Consider the following 21,708-nt stretch of genomic DNA (forward strand, 5'->3'; position numbering starts at 1 on the left):
TCAAATAACTAAGTAAATGTAAAGCTAGATAAGAGTTTAAAAAACTTCTCAATAGATCAAGAGATTGAGGGAGGATGGTTTGATGCTCAAGCACCAATAGGATCTCCTCAAGCTCTTGTGAAATTGATTTCACAAACCCAAAACTCTCAATTGCTTAAAAGCTTCTTAAACACTCTTTTAAACAAACTCTAAACAAGTTTAAACCCTTGTTAAACTTTTTTTTAAATTATTCACTTGGATAGCTTTGGAACTAAGGTATTAGGGGGTATATATAGCCTCCCAAAATATCAGCCAAAAACCCAAAACAAAAGACCTAAAAGCCCTAAACTACGGCTGCAGAAAATAGCCATTACGAAATAAAAAGACAGAGTGGCGGTCGACCGTGGAAAACTCGTGGTCGACCGCGAAGGTCATCAAAGCAGAGAAAACTTCCAGAGAGTTCGACAGTCGACCGTGATGGTCGACCGTGGGAATTTACAGCTTGACGGTCGACCACCACGGTTGAACGCGAAAGTTTCTGCTGCCCACTTAGAAAAAAACATAGGCGCGGTCGACCGTGGCGGTTGACCGCAAACTGATACAAAATATTTTAGATTTGAAAGTGAAATACTGATTTTAAAACCCTGCTTAAAAATATCAAATAAATTCTAAAAATTATAAAACTTTGGAAAATGATTGTAGGCATGATAATAAATATGCTAAAAAATTTGGTTTTCAAAAAGGACTTCCCAAATGAGAAATATCATCATTTTATAAAATAGTCCAAAAACATAAAAAATGTAAACATATGAATTTTGACATTTTGGCTAAACCATGTTTTAAAACTTTACAAAATGATTTTGTAGACTTAATAAATTATGTATATGAATATTGTTAAGTTCAAAAACTAAGAATACAATATTTTCACAAATATGCATATTCTATGCAATGTTTTCTATATATGAAATACCAATATAATGTGTGTGTATAATATTGAGCTTAAAGTACTAACACACATAATATAAAACCTAAACTAAGTTACCCTAGCTTGATCTTGAACTTCAATAGCTTGACTTGGTAATCTTGCAGATGAAGCTTGAACTTGTATCTTTAACTTGAATGTACGTTGCTTCACTCCATAATTTTGCTAACCTCCATTGGATATGATCGTGAATGCGCAATTCCATCCAACCTCCAACTTATTGTTTGTCTACAATAAATAACAAAATACAAACACTAGACAAACAATATTAGATATAAATTGTTTGTTAAATCATCATCAAAACAAGAAGGCCAACAATCTCCCCATTTTTGATGATGACAAACAATTTACATAAAGGATATATGCATGAAAGGAAATGAATATACAAAGTATAATATATCATGCATATAAACAAAAAAGAAATACTCACAATATTTCTTCCCCTTTGACAACATCAAAAAGGAAAAAACAAAAGAATGAAGAGAGCGAAAGCTCCCCTTACAAATAAGCATGGGTGAGTATAACAAAAAAATATATATAGGGATTGCTCCCCTATCAAAAAAGCCATATGGAGTATATGAAGTAAAGATCATGGCAAACATATGTGAGCAAGCATAGATAGAAAATATGCTAAACACAACTCACATACATAAAGACAATGAGAGCATATATAAATATATCAAAGTGAACATAGTGTCTCATATAAAAAAAACATAAAAACAATGTATAAGAGTAGGTTTATGAAATCAAAAGAAAAGGAACATGGGAATCATTCAAAATATTTTTAAATGAAAATAAATCAACCAAATAAAATCATAAATCAAATTTTAAGCCCAAAAATGATGTTTGATCAATAAAGAAAATTTTCTTTGAAGAACTTGATCAAACCACTCATAGAATACATTATAAAGCATATTTGAAATTTGAATCATCTATTGTGCTTATATAATGAATTCAAAAGAAACAAATCAAAACAAGATTTTTGACAAAATACAAGAGAGGCAACAATTTATCAACCTCTTAAGCTTGTAACAACCCATATAAGGACTTTTAGTACCCGGTAAACAAGATTTGGGAATAAACACCCAATAAATACGGGGGGTTATATGAACATAAACCTCTCATCAAAAACAAACTAATAATTATGAAAACAAAAGAATTGTTCAAAGAAAAATTGTTTTCATATTCAAAATTTTCAAAGCACATTTTTCAAAACCAAGAAAAAGAAAAAAAATACTAAAATATTTGGTTTAAAGATTATTTTGTTTTGTTACCGTGGTATTCTTAGTACCAAAAGGTTTAGGGATATGACCCCTATCATTTAAGCTCAAAACCCTAGGGTTGTGAACCCGTTTGGGCACATGTGGTGTACTAACATGGTCAAAGCAATAATCACTCAAATAACGCTTCCGATTGCAATTTGTGCAATGAAAGAGATCCATTAGTTTTTGTGGACCATTAGTTCGTGCACGGAAATCATTTGCAAATAAAGATTGTCTTTTAGAACTATTTTACAAATAAGAAACATTCTTAAACAAAGGTCTATTTGGAACATGTTGCAACTTAGAAGCTTTTTGCATATCAAAACAAAATTTAGCAAGATGTCCAAACCTACCACAAACATCACATTTAAAAGAATGTGATCTACTAGAAGCATTTGGCAAATGAGATTTCTTTTTCAAATCAAAATAATATTCGGCCAAATGATCAAAACGATCACAATGATCATATTTAAACACATGAGCATGCTTATGATGAACTTTATGAGTGTGTGCATGTACACGTGTGTGTGATGAAGAAGCCTTATGAGATGCACAAGAAGCATTAACCTTAGAATATTTGTGTGCATCATAACAAAATTTAGCAATGTGGTATTTACGACCGCAAATTGAGCATTTGTAAATTTTGTTATACAAGTGTGCATAGTGTGTAGGTGATTTTGTAGCACTAAGTTTAACACACTTGTCCATAAGTTTCTTATGGTTATCAATGCATGTATTAAGAGTTGATTCTAAAGATAAAATACGATTTTTAACAATATTCAACTCATCATTTGGCACATATGCATTTTTATTAGAAGTAGAACATAAATAGTCATTTATAAAAGAAACAGTATCATTTTTTATGTTCTTTACTTCTAACATGGTATTATTTCTATCATGAGTCAAGCTAGCAATATTCAATTTCAAATTATTATTTTCCAAATTTAACATATCATTGTTTTCTTGAAGAGCAATACTTTCCTGAGAAATGAGATCAAATTTGGAAGCTAATTTCTCATGATCAGATTTTAAATCTTCATGCTTGCTTTGCAAATCAATAAAATTTTTATGCAACAAGTTATAGGCATGCAATAATTTTTCACTAGCACAAGCAAGTTTATCACTAGATAAATTATTAGTGGTTTCGAACTCGCAAACCTCACTAGGGATATCGCCTAGTGGTCATGTGCATGATGCTCCATATGAACTTGAAGCCGGATCCTCCAAAGCTTGTCGGATCACCTCCAAGTTCCCTTGATGTGCTTCAATAAATTTCCATAACGTGTAAGCACTATCAAAATGAACAAACTTGTTAGACATAGATGAATCAAAAGCATTTAGCAAATATTCTAACAAAATATTGTTCATTGTAAACATTCGATGATCATTTTCATTCCACTTGGATTTCTCCGAAGTGAGCACAATGTAAGCATCATCTATAATTTCTCATAAATCAAAGTGTTTAGATTGAATAAAAAGTTTAAATCTAACACACTATTGGGCATAGGGAAAATTATCTAATCTAGGAGCAATATTAATGGCATAACCTAAACCATGCATATCCATAATGTAAAAAGCAAGCAAGATATAAAAATTAAAAATTGGATTAGCACAAAAAGATAACTTGGATCTTTAACTCAAGGCGATTAGACCTTAAATTAAAGAGCACCAAGCTCTGATACTAATTGTTAGACCCTAGAGGGGGATGATTAGGGTCTTATGCTAATCTAATCTAATTTTATACCAATTAAAACTAATTAACAAGTTATTCTTGCAAGAGAGATATACAATATATTACAAGCAACAATAAGCAATATGAACAAAGGTAAATATCCTAGCAATGAGATATACTATGGGATATATGCAAGGATATATAATTAACACAAGGGTAAACAATATAAACAAGATAGTGGATGATATAAATAATGAGCAATGCACAATTTGTGATATAAGGTAAATGCAAAAGCAAATACGCCAATGACAAACTCAAACACACTCAAATGATCACGGAGTTCGGATCTTCCGTCCTACGTATCCGCTCCCCACTCCCGGGGAGAAATCCACTAACACAACCGGGTTTTCTACGCTCACCCGAATAATGTTTACACCTCACACTCGGTTTTCTAGCTAACCGAAAACTTCACAACTACACAATTGATCTCCACGAGATCGCACTCACAATGTCAGTTTTCAACGTTCACCGATCAACTTCTACACTCCCTCAAACTCGGTTTTCTAGCTAACCAAAAACTCTACAACACTCTCAAATAACAATAAATGATTTGTTCTCTAATACAAGACGGGAACTCAATTAAAGCACAACTCAATGTTACAAACTCTCACAACCCCAATTATACTATATATGTAAATACTATAAGCTCAATGTGGGTGTGTATAACAATGAGATAATAAAATCAAATCTAAACTAAATATAAAAACTAGCTTTAAAGAATGATAATCAAATAACTAAGCAAATGTAAAGCTAGATAAGAGTTTAGAAAACTTCTCAATAGATCAAGAGATTGAGGGAGGATGGTTGGATGCTCAAGCACCAATAGGATCTCCACAAGCTCTTGTGAAATTGATTTCACAAACCCAAAACTCTCAGTTGCTTAAAAGCTTCTTAAACACTCTTTTAAACAAACATTAAACAAGTTTAAACCCTTGTTAAACTTTTTTTAAAACATTCTCTTGGATAGCTTTAGAACTGAGGTATAAGGGGGTATATATAGCCTCCCAAAATCTCAGACAAAAAGCCCCAAACAATGGCTGCAGAAAATAGCGGTTGGGAAATGAAAAGACAGAGCGGCGGTCGATCGTGGGAAACTCGCAGTCGACCGCGAAGGTCATCAAAGCAGTGAAAACTTCCAGAGAGTTCGACGATCGACCGTGACGGTCAACCGAGGGAATTTACATCTTGACGGTCGACCGCCACGGTCGATGACGAAAGTTTCAGCTGCCCACTTGAGAAAAAAATAGGCGCGGTCGACCGTGGCGGTCGACCGCAAACTGATACAAAATATTCCAGGTTTGAAAGTAAAATGTTGATTTTAAAACCCTGTTTAAAAATATCAAATAAATTCTAAAAATTATGAAACTGTGGGAAATGATTGTAGGCATGATGATAAACATGCTACAAAAACTAGTTTTCAAATAGGACTTCCCAAATGAGAAATATCATCATTTGCAAAATAGTTCAAAACATGAAAATGTAAACATATGAATTTTGACATTTTGGCTAAACCATGTTTTGAAACTTTACAAAATAATTTTGTAGACTTAATAAAATATGTATATGAATATTGTTAAGTCCAAAAACTAAGAATACAATATTTTCACAAATATACATATTCTATACAATGTTTTCTAAAGCACAATAATAAATATTAAATATGTAATCTCATATTTAGAAACATAAAAACCCAAAACACATGTATGTATATATATAACTATATATATGCATAGAAACCAAAACTTATTTTATATAGTATATATATATATATATATATATATATATATATATATCATACTATATATATATATATATATATATATATATATATATATATAATATATATATATATATATATATATATATACATAAGTTTTGGTTTCTATGCATATATATAGTTATATATATACATACATGTGTTTTGGGTTTTTATGTTTCTAAATATGAGATTACATATTTAATATTTATTATTGTGCTTTAGAAAACATTGTATAGAATATGTATATTTGTGAAAATATTGTATTCTTAGTTTTTGGACTTAACAATATTCATATACATATTTTATTAAGTCTACAAAATTATTTTGTAAAGTTTCAAAACATGGTTTAGCCAAAATGTCAAAATTCATATGTTTACATTTTCATATTTTTGGACTATTTTGCAAAATGATGATATTTCTCATTTGGGAAGTCCTATTTGAAAACTAGTTTTTGTAGCATGTTTATCATCATGCCTACAATCATTTCCCAAAGTTTTATATTTTTTAGAATTTATTTGATATTTTTAAACAGGGTTTTAAAATCAACATTTTACTTTCAAACCTGGAATATTTTGTATCAGTTTGCGGTCGACCGCCACGGTCGACCGCGCCTATTTTTTTCTCAAGTGGGCAGCTGAAACTTTCGTCATCGACCGTGGCGGTCGACCGTCAAGATGTAAATTCCCTCGGTTGACCGTCACGGTCGATCGTCGAACTCTCTGGAAGTTTTCACTGCTTTGATGACCTTCGCGGTCGACTGCGAGTTTCCCACGATCGACCGCCGTTCTGTCTTTTCATTTCCCAACCGCTATTTTCTGCAGCCATTGTTTGGGGCTTTTTGTCTGAGATTTTGGGAAGCTATATATACCCCCTTATACCTCAGTTCTAAAGCTATCCAAGAGAATGTTTTAAAAAAAGTTTAACAAGGGTTTAAACTTGTTTAGTGTTAGTTTAAAAGAGTGTTTAAGAAGCTTTTAAGCAACTGAGAGTTTTGGGTTTGTGAAATCAATTTCACAAGAGCTTGTGGAGATCCTATTGGTGCTTGAGCATCCAACCATCCTCCCTCAATCTCTTGATCTATTGAGAAGTTTTCTAAACTCTTATCTAGCTTTACATTTGCTTAGTTATTTGATTATCATTCTTTAAAGCTAGTTTTTATATTTAGTTTAGATTTGATTTTATTATCTCATTGTTATACACACCCACATTGAGCTTATAGTATTTACATATATAGTATAATTGGGGTTGTGAGAGTTTGTAACATTGAGTTGTGCTTTAATTGAGTTCCCGTCTTGTATTAGAGAACAAATCATTTATTGTTATTTGAGAGTGTTGTAGAGTTTTCGGTTAGCTAGAAAACCGAGTGTGAGGGAGTGTAGAAGTTGATCGGTGAACGTTGAAAACTGACATTGTGAGTGCGATCTCGTGGAGATCAATTGTGTAGTTGTGCGATCTCGTGTATATATAGCCTCCCAAAATCTCAGACAAAAAGCCCCAAACAATGGCTGCAGAAAATAGCGGTTGGGAAATGAAAAGACAGAGCAGCGGTCGATCGTGGGAAACTCGCAGTCGACCGCGAAGGTCATCAAAGCAGTGAAAACTTCCAGAGAGTTCGACGATCGACCGTGACGGTCAACCGAGGGAATTTACATCTTGACGGTCGACCGCCACGGTCGATGATGAAAGTTTCAGCTGCCCACTTGAGAAAAAAATAGGCGCGGTCGACCGTGGCGGTCGACCGCAAACTGATACAAAATATTTCAGGTTTGAAAGTAAAATGTTGATTTTAAAACCCTGTTTAAAAATATCAAATAAATTCTAAAAATTATGAAACTGTGGGAAATGATTGTAGGCATGATGATAAACATGCTACAAAAACTAGTTTTCAAATAGGACTTCCCAAATGAGAAATATCATCATTTTGCAAAATAGTCCAAAAATATGAAAATGTAAACATATGAATTTTGACATTTTGGCTAAACCATGTTTTGAAACTTTACAAAATAATTTTGTAGACTTAATAAAATATGTATATGAATATTGTTAAGTCCAAAAACTAAGAATACAATATTTTCACAAATATACATATTCTATACAATGTTTTCTAAAGCACAATAATAAATATTAAATATGTAATCTCATATTTAGAAACATAAAAACCCAAAACACATGTATGTATATATATAACTATATATATGCATAGAAACCAAAACTTATGACTTCAATAGCTTGACTTGGTAATCTTGCGGATGAAGCTTGAACTTGTATCTTTAACTTGAATGTACGTTGCTTCACTCCACATTTCCACTAACCTCCATTGGATATGATCGTGAATGCGTAATTCCACCCAACCTCCAACTTATTGTTTGTCTACAATAAATAACAACATACAAACACTAGATAAACAATATTAGATGTAAATTATTTGTTAAATCATCATCAAAACAAGAAGGCCAATACACGGTGCCTTTAATATACCATAGAATCCACTTCACGGCCTCCCAATGACTCTTCCCTGGGTTGTGCATGTACCTGGATACCATGCTCACGGCCTGTGACAAATCTGGCCTTGTACACACCATCGCATACATCAAGCTACACACCGTATTGGCATATTGAACCTTTGAAATGTACTCTTTGTCCTCAACTAAAACATGTGAAATCTTAGTTGAAAGCGTGAAGTGGAGAGCCAATGGAGTACTAACTGCTTTTGCATTACCATCAAAGCTGAATTTCTTCAGCATCTTCTGCAAATAACTCCTCTGTGTAAGCTTTAATCTCCCCTTCACCCCGTCTCTCTCAATCTCCATAACCAGTATCTTCTTTGCTTCTCCAAGTTCCTTCATCTCAAACTCGGATGACAGCTCTTTTTTCATCTTTCGAATAGCCAAAGAATTCCTGGAAGCAATATGCATATCATCAACATATAACAACAAATAAATGTACTCACCATCCTGTAGCTTGTGCATGTAAACACATGGGTCATATGAGCTCCTCATGTATCCTTGGCCAATCTTGAAGCTATCGAATCTCTTGTACTATTATCGTGGCGATTGCTTCAATCCGTAAAGAGATTTCTTCAGCTTGCACACCAAATCCTCCTTTCCTATAGCTTTAAATCCCAAGAGTTATGTCATGTAGATCTCCTCATCTAAATATCCATGTAGAAAGGCTGTCTTAATATCCATCTGAACCAAATCAAAATCCAGCTGTTCCACCAATGCCAATCGAATCTGAATCGATGAATGCTTCACAACGGGTGAAAATACCTCGTTGTGATCAACACCCTCAAGCTGGGCATACCCCTTGATAACCAATCTAGATTGTACCGAATATCCCCAATAGAAGATCCCTCTTTCTTTGCATATACCCACTTGCATCCAATAGCCTTCTTACCCTTAGGTAGCATTACAAGTTTCCAAGTGTCGTTCTTCTGAAGAGTGTGCATCTCCTCCTCTATAGCTTTCCTCCACCTGATTGAATAAGAGCTAGACTATACCTCCCTAAATGTAGAAGGAACTATATCATCAACGACCTTCACTGATAAAGCATATGCAACCATAACATCATTATATCTAGCTAGCCGATGAATCACTCTTCTAGGTCTATTTGCTTCAATGGACTCCTAAGCATGACCCTGCTCCTGAGTCTCACCATCCACTGTATCCTCTAAATACCCGATGATACGAGTCGTCGTACGAGCACCTTTGATCGCAGAATTATCAAAGGTGGATTGAGAAGAAAATAACAAGAACACAAGAACAATTCAGTGGTGGCGAAGGAAAATACCTTCTCTAGATTATGAGAATAAAATAGTTTACAATCTCTTACAATCTCACTAGAATTAAAGAATAATCTCTCTTAATTCTCAAATACAATCTAATCTCTCTTGATTGCTTTCTCCTCCTCTTTTTTTAAAACCCTAAAAAATCCCTTATATAGGTGTAACAACATGGATGGCAAAGTGATAAATAACCAAGCCCAAACCCTACGGGAATCCCTACAAATAGAAACCCAAACGAACCAGGAAACTGTCGATGAGTCGACTCATAAACATGCATGAGTCGACTCATGATGAGGTGAGTTGACTCGTCAGAAACTTTCAACAAAACGGCTGGGTTTCGTGAGTCGACTCATGACAGGCATGAGTCGACTCAACCTGATGAGTCGACTCATGTACATGTATGAGTCGACTCACGGGATGAAAACTGGATGCTTCGATTCTTCGATTTTTCGTCTCATTCCACACTTCAACCTGCGTTCCACTGTGTTGTTTTACCCCTCTATTCTTAAGTTACCATGAGAATCATCTATCCTTAAACTCCTATGAGGATCGCTAAGTTCCAAAGAGAAGATACACCCGTATCATAGCTCCCCCTTTTAAGCACTTGAAGTCCCGTTCAAGTTAGAACTTAAGCTGAGGAAACTCGTGATCTCCTCCTTCCCTGTTGACCCACTTAGCCTTGCTAGGAACCTGACTTTGACGTCCAATGAGAAACGACTCTTTCGTCCCCCGCCTCGTCATGGTCATCTTTCGCTCCAAAATACAATCTTCCTTCAGCGGCTCCTCTCTATCAAACCACAAGTCTTCAGCATGTGGCAAGATCACCTTGTCGTCACCTTCATCATCTAGCAATGGAGGCTCGAACAACTTCAAATACTCGGCATTGATCACCGAATACATGCCTAAGTAAGGTGGAAAATTCAGCCTGAAGGCGTTATCACCAATCTGATCGAGAATCCGAAACGGACCATAACGTATAGGTTTTAACTTCTTCTCTTCTCCCTTTAGCCTCTCCTTACTCAATTTCAGCCATACCAAGTCACATATGCCAAAGTTACAAGGAACCCGATACTGATCATGCTTCACCTTGTACTTAGCTTGTGATTTCTTCAATTAAGCTTCAACTGTGGCATGAATATGTGTAATCTTCTTCAGAAATCATTGAGCACATTGTCTCTCACTCCCTTCCTTACCGTCGGCCGTAGCTTCACTGGAAAACACGAGATCAAACGGACTCGGAGGTAAAAACCCATAATAAGTCTCAAACGGTGACTTTCCTAAAGATCCATGAATAGCCCGATTAAATACAAACTGAAGATATGGTAAGCTCTTATCCCAAGTCTTGGGATGTTTGGAATTGTATCCTCTCAACATATGTACCATAGTCCGATTAACTACCTCTGTTTGTCCGTCGGTTTGTGGATAAAAGGCTGTGCTCTTCTTCAACCCAGTGTCCATCAAGCTCTACAAAGAGTCCCAAAAGTGTCTGAGAAACCGGTTATCTCGATCTGGAATAATCGAATTCGGTAACCCAAAATGCTTCCACACATGCTCAAAGAACAATTGTGCCACACCCGCTCCCGTCACGGTCTTCTTACAAGGAACCAAATGACCATCTTGCTGAACTGGTCCACCACAACGAATAAACAATCATTCCTGCACTTAGTCGTCGGTAATCCTCCTAAGAAATCCATAGAAATACTCTCCCACGGTCTCGACGGTACCAGCAATGGTAGATACAATCCCCTTTTCCTATTAGAAGACTTCGATATACAACATATCTTACACCCTCCAACATACTTAGTGACATCCTCTAACATGTTCGGCCAAAAGATATGGCGCCATAGATTGAGAAGCGTCTTCTGAATCCTAAAATAACCCTGCACACATGATGTATAGGCTTCTTGAATCCACTGTAATTGGTCGCTATCTTTCGGAATGCATAGCGACGTCCCTTGATACAACAAACCATCTGCACCAATCTCATACTCCCCCTTTCGAACAGCCTTCGCCTACTCTAACACACTGCTAAAATCTCGGCTGGATGTGTACATCTATACATACCCCAAAGAAACCAAGGGCTGAATGCGCGTTGGCACCAAGAGAGCTCTCACGGGTGTGCAAGATAACATATCGGCTAACTTATTCATCATTCCCTTATTGTACCTAATGATGATATTGAACGCCATCAAATAGGATATCTACTTCATGTGTCGTGCTTGCTGTAGCTTTGTCTGGGCATGTAAAAATTCTAATGGCTTGTGATATGAGTGCACAACCACCTCCTTTCCCAACAAATACACCCGCCAATGCTTGATTGCTCATAAAACTCCATGTCATAGGTGGGATAATTCTAAATTGCACCCATAAACATTTCTGAATGGTACTCCACCGGGTTCCCATCCTGAATCAACATAGCGCTTATAGCATAACTATTAGCATCGGTCTCTACCTCGAAGGTCCTCTGTAAATTCAGCAATGCTAATACCAGTGCCTCTGAGATCTTCTTCTTTAATAACTGAAAAGCTTCCTCATGCATCCTCCCCCACTCAAACTAAACCTTCGCCTTTGTAAGGCTATGCAAAGGTGCCGTATAAGTCAAGAAATGTCTAATGAACTTGCGTAAATACTGGCAAGCCCCCATGACACTTCTCACCTCCGTCACTATCCTAGGTGTCGGCCACTTCGTGATCACCGCCACCTTGCCTGGATCTATCCTCCGCTAGCCTTTCCCCACGATGAACCCGAGATACACCAACTTTTCCTTCCCGAATTCTCACTTCTTCCCGTTAAGCTTCAGCTGTCCATTCTGCAGCACTTCAAACACCTTCTCGACATGTACAAGATGCTCCTCCCAAGTTCTGCTATACACCAAGATATCATCGAGGTAAACTATCACAAAATCCTCTATAAAGGGTTGCAACAAATCGTTCATAAGTCTCATAAAGGTAGCCGGAGCATTGCATAATCCAAACATCATCACCAACCACTCGAACAGGCCCTGCTTGGTCTTGAACGCAGTCTTCCAAGTGTCATCCTCCCGAATACTCACTTGATGGTAACCAGACTTCAAATCCAGCTTCGTGAAAAACCTCGCTCCTTCTAACTGGTCCATAAGATCATTAATCCGAGGTAATGGGTATCGATTCTTGATGGTTATCTTGTTGAGCGCCCGATAATCCACGCACATACGCCAGCCTCCATCCTTTTTAGGCACCAACAACACTAGTGACCCGCAAGGGGAACAACTCAGCACAATCACTCCTGTCTCCAAAATCCCCTGAACCTGCCTCTCGATCTCCTCAGACTCCTCTACAGATGTACGATATAGACCTATATTCGGCAAAGAACCCTCGTCGGTCAACATAATCTCATGTTCCACACCCCGTCGTGGTGGTAGTCCCGTGATCTCCGAAAACAAGTCCACATACTTGGCCTTCAACCTGTCAAGATCTCCCTCCTAAAACTTGCTTAAGATAGTCAAGCACACCCTACTCAGCTGCTCCTCATAAGGCCTATTGACTAACAATACAAAACTCTTACTCAAATTCACTAGCCTCTCCGCCTGAGTCACTGTCACTAAACTCGTCTCATGTGGAAGAGATGCCGAATGAAAGATGAACTGCTCGCCATCTTTGGTGAATGTATATTTCTGGGCTCGCCTATCGTAGACCGCAAACCTATCCTATAAATAAGGATTGCCCAGTATTACTTGGCAAACATCCAACGGAACGACGTCGCATGTGACCTCGTCAATATAGGACTCGTGGAGTGCAAATCTGAAAGTGTATTGGTTGACCACACTCAATCCCGTCTCCTTCTGAATCCACCCTAAAGGATAGGGTTTTGGATCTTTAACCGTCTTCAATCCTAGCTTCTGAACCAAGGCCTCAGATATCAAATTCTTCTAGCTCCCTGGATCCACTATGGCATCAACCAAACTGGTCTTAACCTGCAATTTCAAAACAAAGAGCTGCTCCCTCGGGTCTTCGTCCTCAGTCGTGGTCTGCTTTCCCGTCATAAGGTTGAGACTGCTATTGGGTTATATCATCCCGGGAACTCCCTTCGGACCCTGAGCTACTATATATGCCTTCTTCTCCTCCTTTTTCTTCAATCCTTTTGGCTTCAGATGAGGATACTTCTCCCAGTAACGATCAGCTACGTGTCCTTTCTGTTTGTAGTGATTGCATGTTAATCATGTCTTTCCCGAATCATCCTTCTTCTTCTCTTCCTTAGGCTGAGAGCCACTAGACTTGCCTCCCGTCTGTTTGGAGTCTCCCTTCATTTTGTTGCCCTTCTTTTGCCAGCCCTTAATGGCAATGGTCTTTACACTCGCTTCTGCCATGGACTCGACTGTGAACAATTTCATCTCCTTTTGAATATATTCATTTAGACCCGCCATATACTTCATAAAGATGGAATATTCCTCCGTCGTGATGTTGAGAACCATCGCCTGCTGATGGAACTCTGTCGTATATTCTTGAACGATCTGGTTGAACCTTTGGCACAATCTGTACCACTTATACAAGCGCTCCTCAAGGAACCCTACTGGGTAGAACTGCTTCCTCAATAGCTCCTTGAATTTGTTCCACGATACCACCTTCTGTTCCTGCTTGTAATAGGATTTCCACCATGTCAATGCATGCCTCGAAAGCTTCAAAGTCACGAACACAAGCTTCTCCTTTGATGAATATCCGTAGAGGTTAAAATACGTCTCCATCCACTCGATCCAATCATCAAGCCTCTCGACGCTGACACTCCCATCATAAATAGGAATTACTACCTTGAAGTCTATCTTCAAATTCTGGTAAGAACCCTTACCCCATTGATGCGGAATAGTTTTGACAATCTCGGCCTCCCTATCAGAATCAGATTCCTCGCCTTCTCCATCGGACTCCATAAGTTTCTTCTTGCCTTTCAAAGAAGATTCCTCGTTTTTGTCCTTTTCTTTGAAGATATTGACGAGCTGTGTGAGAGTCAAACTCATTGTCTCCATCTGTTTCTCCAATGCATCTAGCCTCACTGAACTATCTCCTTCAGTCATCTTCTTCTTCCTTAATTTCAGGACTCCTTCCAATAAAATAAGGATTTCGCCTAGCTTCTTATATTATGATCGAGTCAGGACCATACACAGGATGCCCCCTTCACAGGATCTGATCGTTCTGATACCAACTTCATACGAGTCGCGTGCGAGCACCTTTGATCGTGGAATTATCAAAGGTGGGTTGAGAAGAAAATAACAAGAATACAAAAACAATTCAGTGGTGGCGAAGAAAAATTCCTTCTCTAGATTATGAGAATAAAATAGTTTACAATCTCTCACAATCTCACTAGAATTAAAGAATAATCTCTCTCAATTCTTAAATACAATCTAATCTCTCTTGATTGCTTTCTCCTTCTCTTTTTTTAAAACTCTAAAATAAGCTCTTGTATAGGTATAACAACGTGGATGGAAAAGTAGTAAATAACCAAGCCCAAACCCCACAGGAATTCATGCAAATAGAAACCCAAACGAACTAGGAAACCGACGATGAGTCGACTCATAAACATGCTTGAGTCGACTCATAATGAGGTGAGTCGACTCGTCAGAAACTTTCAACAAAATGGCTGGGTTTCGTGAGTTGACTCATGATAGGCATGAGTCGACTCAACCTGATGAGTCGACTCATGTACATGTATAAGTCGACTCACTGGTTGAAAACTGGATGCTTCGATTCCTCGATTCGCCGTCTCATTTCATGCTTCAACCTGCGTTCCACTGTGTTATTTTACCGCTCTATTCTCAAGTTACCATGAGAATCATCTATCAGCAAGCTCCCATGAGGATCGCTAAGTTCCAAAGAGAAGATACACCTGTATCACCCGGCTATCATCCCATCTCCTCCCAATGTCACCTTTGTAGAAGTTTCAATGGATACAATGCTATCTAGAGTGGGTGGAGTCACATCATCCTCCACCTACTGCGATATCTCACTTGTCTGGTCTTCCTCCACCTATTGAGGAACTCGAGGCCTCATCATGTAAGCATTATCAAATGTGACATCTCTGCTAATGATCATCTTCTTGTCCTGTGAATCCTATAACTTGAAGCCTTTAACACCTTCTCTAAAGCCCACAAAGATTGCTTTTCTCGTTCTCAGATTTAATTTTCCATCATTAACAGTTAATAAACTGAACACACGAATATTCGAAGCGACTCATAGTCAATAGCCATCGAACAAGACCAACGCTCCATAGGAGTCTTCCCCTGTATCGTAGCGCATGACATCCTTTTAATGAGATGGATCGTATAAACCAATGCCTCGGCCCAAAAGGATCTAATAATCCACTCTGTATCATCATACATCACACCTTCTCTAGCAAGGTACGGTTTAATCTCTCAGCCACCCTGTTTTGTTGTTGTGTCTCTCGAACTGTGAAGTGTCACCTAATGCCGTGATCCTGACAAAACTGTAAAAATGGATCACTCTTGTACTATCCATCGTTGTTTAAACAAAGAGTCTTCACCTTTCGACCTGTCTACAACTCTACTTTCTTCTTCCACTCCATAAAAATATCCAAGACCTCATGTTTATGCTTCATTGTATATACCCAATTTTTTTTGGAATAATCATCAATGAAAGTGACAAAATAGTTAGCCCCACCAAGTGATGTGTGCTTGGAAGGTCCCCAAATATCTGTGTGAATGTAATCCAATATACCTTGGGTATTATCAATAGCAGTGCCGAGCTTCACTCTAGTCTTCTTTCCAAGTACATAATGCTCACACAATTCCATCTTGTAGGTTTTAGCACCTTTCAATAGCCCCTGTTTTGCCAATGTCTGTAGGTACTTATCACCTGTGTGTTCAATTCTCATGTGCCATAGGGTGGTAGTGTTCTCCACTGTAGTGATAGAAGCTGGCAGACCCCCTGTAATTATCTCGCCCTTCAAGTAGTATAGGAAGTTTTCCCTGACTCCTCGCATCACCACCATAGAACTCTTTGTGACCTTCATAGTAGCATCCTCTAAGATCACCCGATAATTTTCTGCCTCCAAAGTACCAAGAGAAATGAAGTTCGTCGTCAATTGCGGCATGAACCTCACTTTTTTAACCTTCTTAATCACTCCATCATGTATCGTGATCCGGACTATACCAATACCACCAATAGGGCATACATGATCATTACCCATAAGCACACATCCCATCCTTCTAGCTTCTCAAAACTGGAGAACCAATCCATCCTAGAGCAAATGTGATATGTAACTCTCGAATCCATCATCCACTCTTTAGAGTCGACAAAGTAAACTGACGGTAGTGCAAGGCATGAATAGCCTGAAGAATGTGAATCTTAATGATCACCAACAACTTTTACAACATTCACTTATGAAGCTTGTACAAATTTTCCCTTATTCTTTCCGGCTTTGTCCTTCAACTTTGGGCAGTCAATCTTCCAATGTCCCTCTTCTTAACAAAAGCAACATTAATTCCTACCAACACTCTTATGGACACTCCTATTCTTCGATTTTGAGCGGTTGAACTGGCGGCGGTTTGGACTACGGCGTCGAACTGCTAATGCATCTCCCGATGCCTTCTCGGATGATTCGTCATCACTCTTCCTCAACTCATAGTTAACCAATACTGAGGTCACCTTCTTATAACTAATATTAGTTCTTCCATTGATCATAGTGAGAACAAATGTACCATAATCATCCTCCGGCAATGAACACAAAAGTAGCATGGCCTTGTCTTCATCCTCAACCATGATATCCACATTGGCCATATCTGAAAGCAACTTCGAGAAGTTATTTACATGCTCCCTAATGAAAACTCCACTCTTCATATTGAACTGGTAAAACCTCTTCTTCAAGTGAAATCGATTCTCAATGCTCTTCGTAAGATACTTCTCATTGAGTGTTTCCCACAATTTATTTGCTGACGTCTCATTCATAACATCATAAATAAGATTCGGTGTCAAGCATGACCGAATAACTTCACAAGCCCTACTGTTCATCTTCTTCCAAACCTTGTACTCCATGTCTTCAAGTTTCTCTTGTAATTCAAAAGTCTCCTCCAAATTTTGAGCATCCAACGCATCCATTACCTTGCACCTCCACAAATCGAAATTGATCTTGCCCTCAAACTTTGGAACATCAATCTTCGTATTATTGATGCTTAGACTCTATATTGCCTTTGTAAGAGACGATTCCGATGTGCTTGTTTCACCCATATTGTCGATATAACTCTCCAAATAAGAATCCTTCAGCGAATCCTTTGAACAAGCCTCAAGCCAAACCTGGAGCTCTGATACCACTTGTTGTGCGCAGCGGAGCTCGAAAGCCAAATAGTGTATGAATAAGAATGAGAAAGATCATAACCAAACACAAGCACAAGTCACTACAAAACAAATAAATTTTACGTGGTTTGGCAAGTTGCCTACGTCCACGGGGTAAGGAGGGGGAGTTCTTACTATTAGAGATGAAGAGAATTACAAACAGGGTTATAAAATCACTCAAAACCCTAAAACAAAGCTTTCTAAATCTCTCACTAATACTCCCACAAAGGATGCAACAATCCTCTCTCAAAGGCTGCTCAAAATCGTGCTCAGTTAACCCTAATTAATCATGTTTAGGATTATATACTAACAAACGAAACGGGTCAAAGACCTGAACCCAGCTCAGACTCGACTGGCAGTCGACCGTCGAAATCATCACGGTCGACTGCCTAGGAATCAACAGAAAACAAATCGCCCACAGGGTCCTCACGGTCGACCGTGACGGTTGATCACGGCGGTCGACCGAATCTTTCTCACGGTCGACCGTGGCGGTCGACCTTGACCACAGCTGATCTCGCGGTCGACCGGATAGCCTGAAACTTGTTTTCTCCCTGTTTTCCTAAGGTGTTCTTCGCCGTGTTCGTCACTTCTACACTCACTAGCTATATGCAAAAACCAACATGCAACTACTGGTAAAAATACATTGGTTACAAGCAAAAAAATTACAGATTATAGATAAAAGATTAAGCAGGGAATAAAACATGATGTTTGCTGATACCCCCACCCAATCCAAACAAACCTAGTAGCTTTAGCTTTAGCTTCTTCTTGCTTCTTCATAAGAGATGGTGGTGGCCTTATGTCACGCCCAGGGGCCTGTGGGCTAGTTGGCGCAGTACAAGCTATGAGACCCACTAAGTGTAACGTATTGTTTGGCTTAATTCACTACTAAAATCTACTAACTGATATTACACTTAACTCTTGGGCTTACCTATTTAAGCAACACAACTTTTCCCGGTTTGGCGACTAAATTGGGGGTCTCACAACTGTTAGACCCTAGAGGGGGGGTGATTAGGGTCTTATGCTAATCTAATCCGATTTTATGCCAATTAAAACTTATTAATACGTTATCCTAGCAAGTATGAAATACGACAATATTTGTAAGCTAGGGTAAGCATTGTAAACAATAAGATATATCCTATATGATGTAATATATATGCAAGGATATATAAACTAACACAAGGGTAAACAATATGAACTAGATAGTGGATGATATAGATAATGAGTTAATGACAATGGCGATATAAGATATGAATATAAATATGAATGAACGCCAAAGCACACTCAAACAAGCAATATGATCACGGAGTTCGGACCTTCCGTCCTACGTCTCCGCTCCCCACTCCCGGGGAGAAATCCACTAACACAATCCGGTTTGGAAGCCGGAACTTCTTCTACACACTCGGTTTTCTCGCTAACCGAAAACTCTACAACTCACACTCTTGCAATCACACTCTACACCCACTAAGTGTTGGACCTAGCCGTGTCTCCCTCAAGTGCTCGGTTATAATCTCTCCCTAGGCACGTCAACCGACGCCACTCCTCTTTGGACGATCCCCGACTCTCACCACACACTCCTCACTCGGTGTACAAGTGTATTATAAAGTGATTCTCACAATAAGCACAAACATAACAAATGATTGTTCTCAAAACAAGGTGAGAACTTAATTAAGCACAACTCTTAGTCACAAACTCACAACCCCAAATTATACTATGAATGTAAATACCATAAGCTCAAAAGGTTGTGTGTGAACAAAGAGATATAAATCAAAACTAAACTCAATGTAGTTCTAGCTTAATAACAATGATAATCAAATATATAAAAAAGCTAGAAATAGAGTTTAGAAAACTTCTCAATATATCAAGAGTTGGAGGGAGAATAGTTGAATGCCCAAACACCAATAGATGATCTCCTCAAGCTCTTGTAGAATTGAATCACAAAAACAAACTCTCAATTTGCTTAAAAGCTTTTTAAACACACTTAAACCAAACTAAAACCCTTGTTAAAAACTTTATTAAACTTGATTAAAAACTCTCTTAGTTAACTTGAAAAGACATCAGCAATGGGGTATATATACCCACTAGAAATCTCAGCAAAAACCCCCAAAACAAAATGACCAAAAAGTCCAAAACAGAAGTTCTGCAACGGCTAGAAAAATAGCCGTTGGGAGACCTGACAACGATTCGGTCGACCGAAAAAATGATTCGGTCGACCGACCCGAAACTTTTGACCTCAGGTTCGGTCGACCGGTGCGGTCGACCGAAAACTGATATGAAAACTGTTTATCTGATTTTGAAATGCTGTTTAAAAATATCAAATAAATTCCAAAAAATGTAAAACTTTGGGGAATGATTGTAGACATGATAATAAACATGCTACAACGACTGGTTTCGAAAAAGGACTTCCCAAATGAAAAATATCATCATTTTACAAAATAGTCCAAAACATGAAAACCTGAAAATTGATATTTTGATATTTTGACTTAAACAACATTTTGAAACCTTATGAAATGATTGTATAGACTTGATAAAAGATATAACATGTTGTTATGAAGTCTATAATCTAGAAATACAATATTTTCATAAATTTGCATATTCTATGCAATATATTCAAAACACTAAATATGATTTCATTAAATATAAGCTTGTTAAAGGTGAAATCATATATAGGCATATAAACATGAAACAAAATAGTATTTTCCAATTCTATTCATTTGTTTCATAGTAAAACTTGAAAACTATCAAACCAAAACATATATGTATATATATAACTATATATATACAAAAACCAAAACGTGTATGTGTGTATATGATTGAGCTTAAAGTACTAACACACATAATATAAATTCCTAAACTAAATTACCCAAGCTTGATCTTGATCTTCATTGTAGCTCAACTTGGTACACATGCGGATGAAGCTTGAACTTGATCTTTAACTTTGAATTGCAAGGCTTCACCGACATTCCGCCAACCTCCTTTGGATATGATCGTTGAAGCTCTATTCCATCCATCCTCCAACTACGTTGTTTGTCTACAATACATAGGAAAACACAAATACTAGACAAACAACATTAGTAGTAAATTGTTTGTTAAACATCAGCAAAACAAGAAGGCCAACAATCTCCCCCTTTTTGATGATGACAAACAATTTACAAAAAGGAATATATGCATGAAGGAAATGAACATATACAAGATAATAACTCACATGCATATAAACAAACAAGATATATATACTCACAATATTTCTCCCCCTTTGACAATATCAAAAAGGGGACAAAAGAATTAAGAGAGCGAAAACTCCCCCTATCAATAAGCATGGGTGAGTATAACACATAGAAAGATATGGGGATTTCTCCCCCTATCAAAATGCCATATAGAAAATATATGAAATAAAGATCATGGCAAACATATGTGAGCAAGCATAGATGGAAGATATGCTAGATATCACTCACATACAAACAAGATAATGAGAACACATAATGATATGTCATTATGAAAATAGTGTCTCATTAACACAAAAATTATAAAAAAAGATTTATGAAATCACAAGAAGGAAGACATGAGAATCATGTAAAAAGTTTTCAAATGAAAACAAATCAACCAAAAGAATTCATAAATCAAAGTTTATATTCAAAAACAATGTTTGATCAATAAAGAAAAATTTTCTTTATATAACTTGATCAAACCACTCATAGAATACATTATAAAGCATATTTAAAATTTGAATCATCTATTTGTGCTTATATAATGAATTCAAAATAACAAATCAAAACAAAATTTTCATAGCTCAAAAGTAACTCATGAACTATGGATTTGAAAAACTAAAAATCATCTTTGATTTTCAAAAATCAAGAGAGGCAACTATATCTAGCTCTTGAGCTAGTATTAACCCATATAA

The sequence above is a fragment of the Asparagus officinalis genome, chromosome 8 (assembly GCF_001876935.1).
Source record: "Asparagus officinalis chromosome 8, Aspof.V1, whole genome shotgun sequence".
In the NCBI taxonomy this organism is placed as follows: Eukaryota; Viridiplantae; Streptophyta; class Magnoliopsida; order Asparagales; family Asparagaceae; genus Asparagus; species Asparagus officinalis.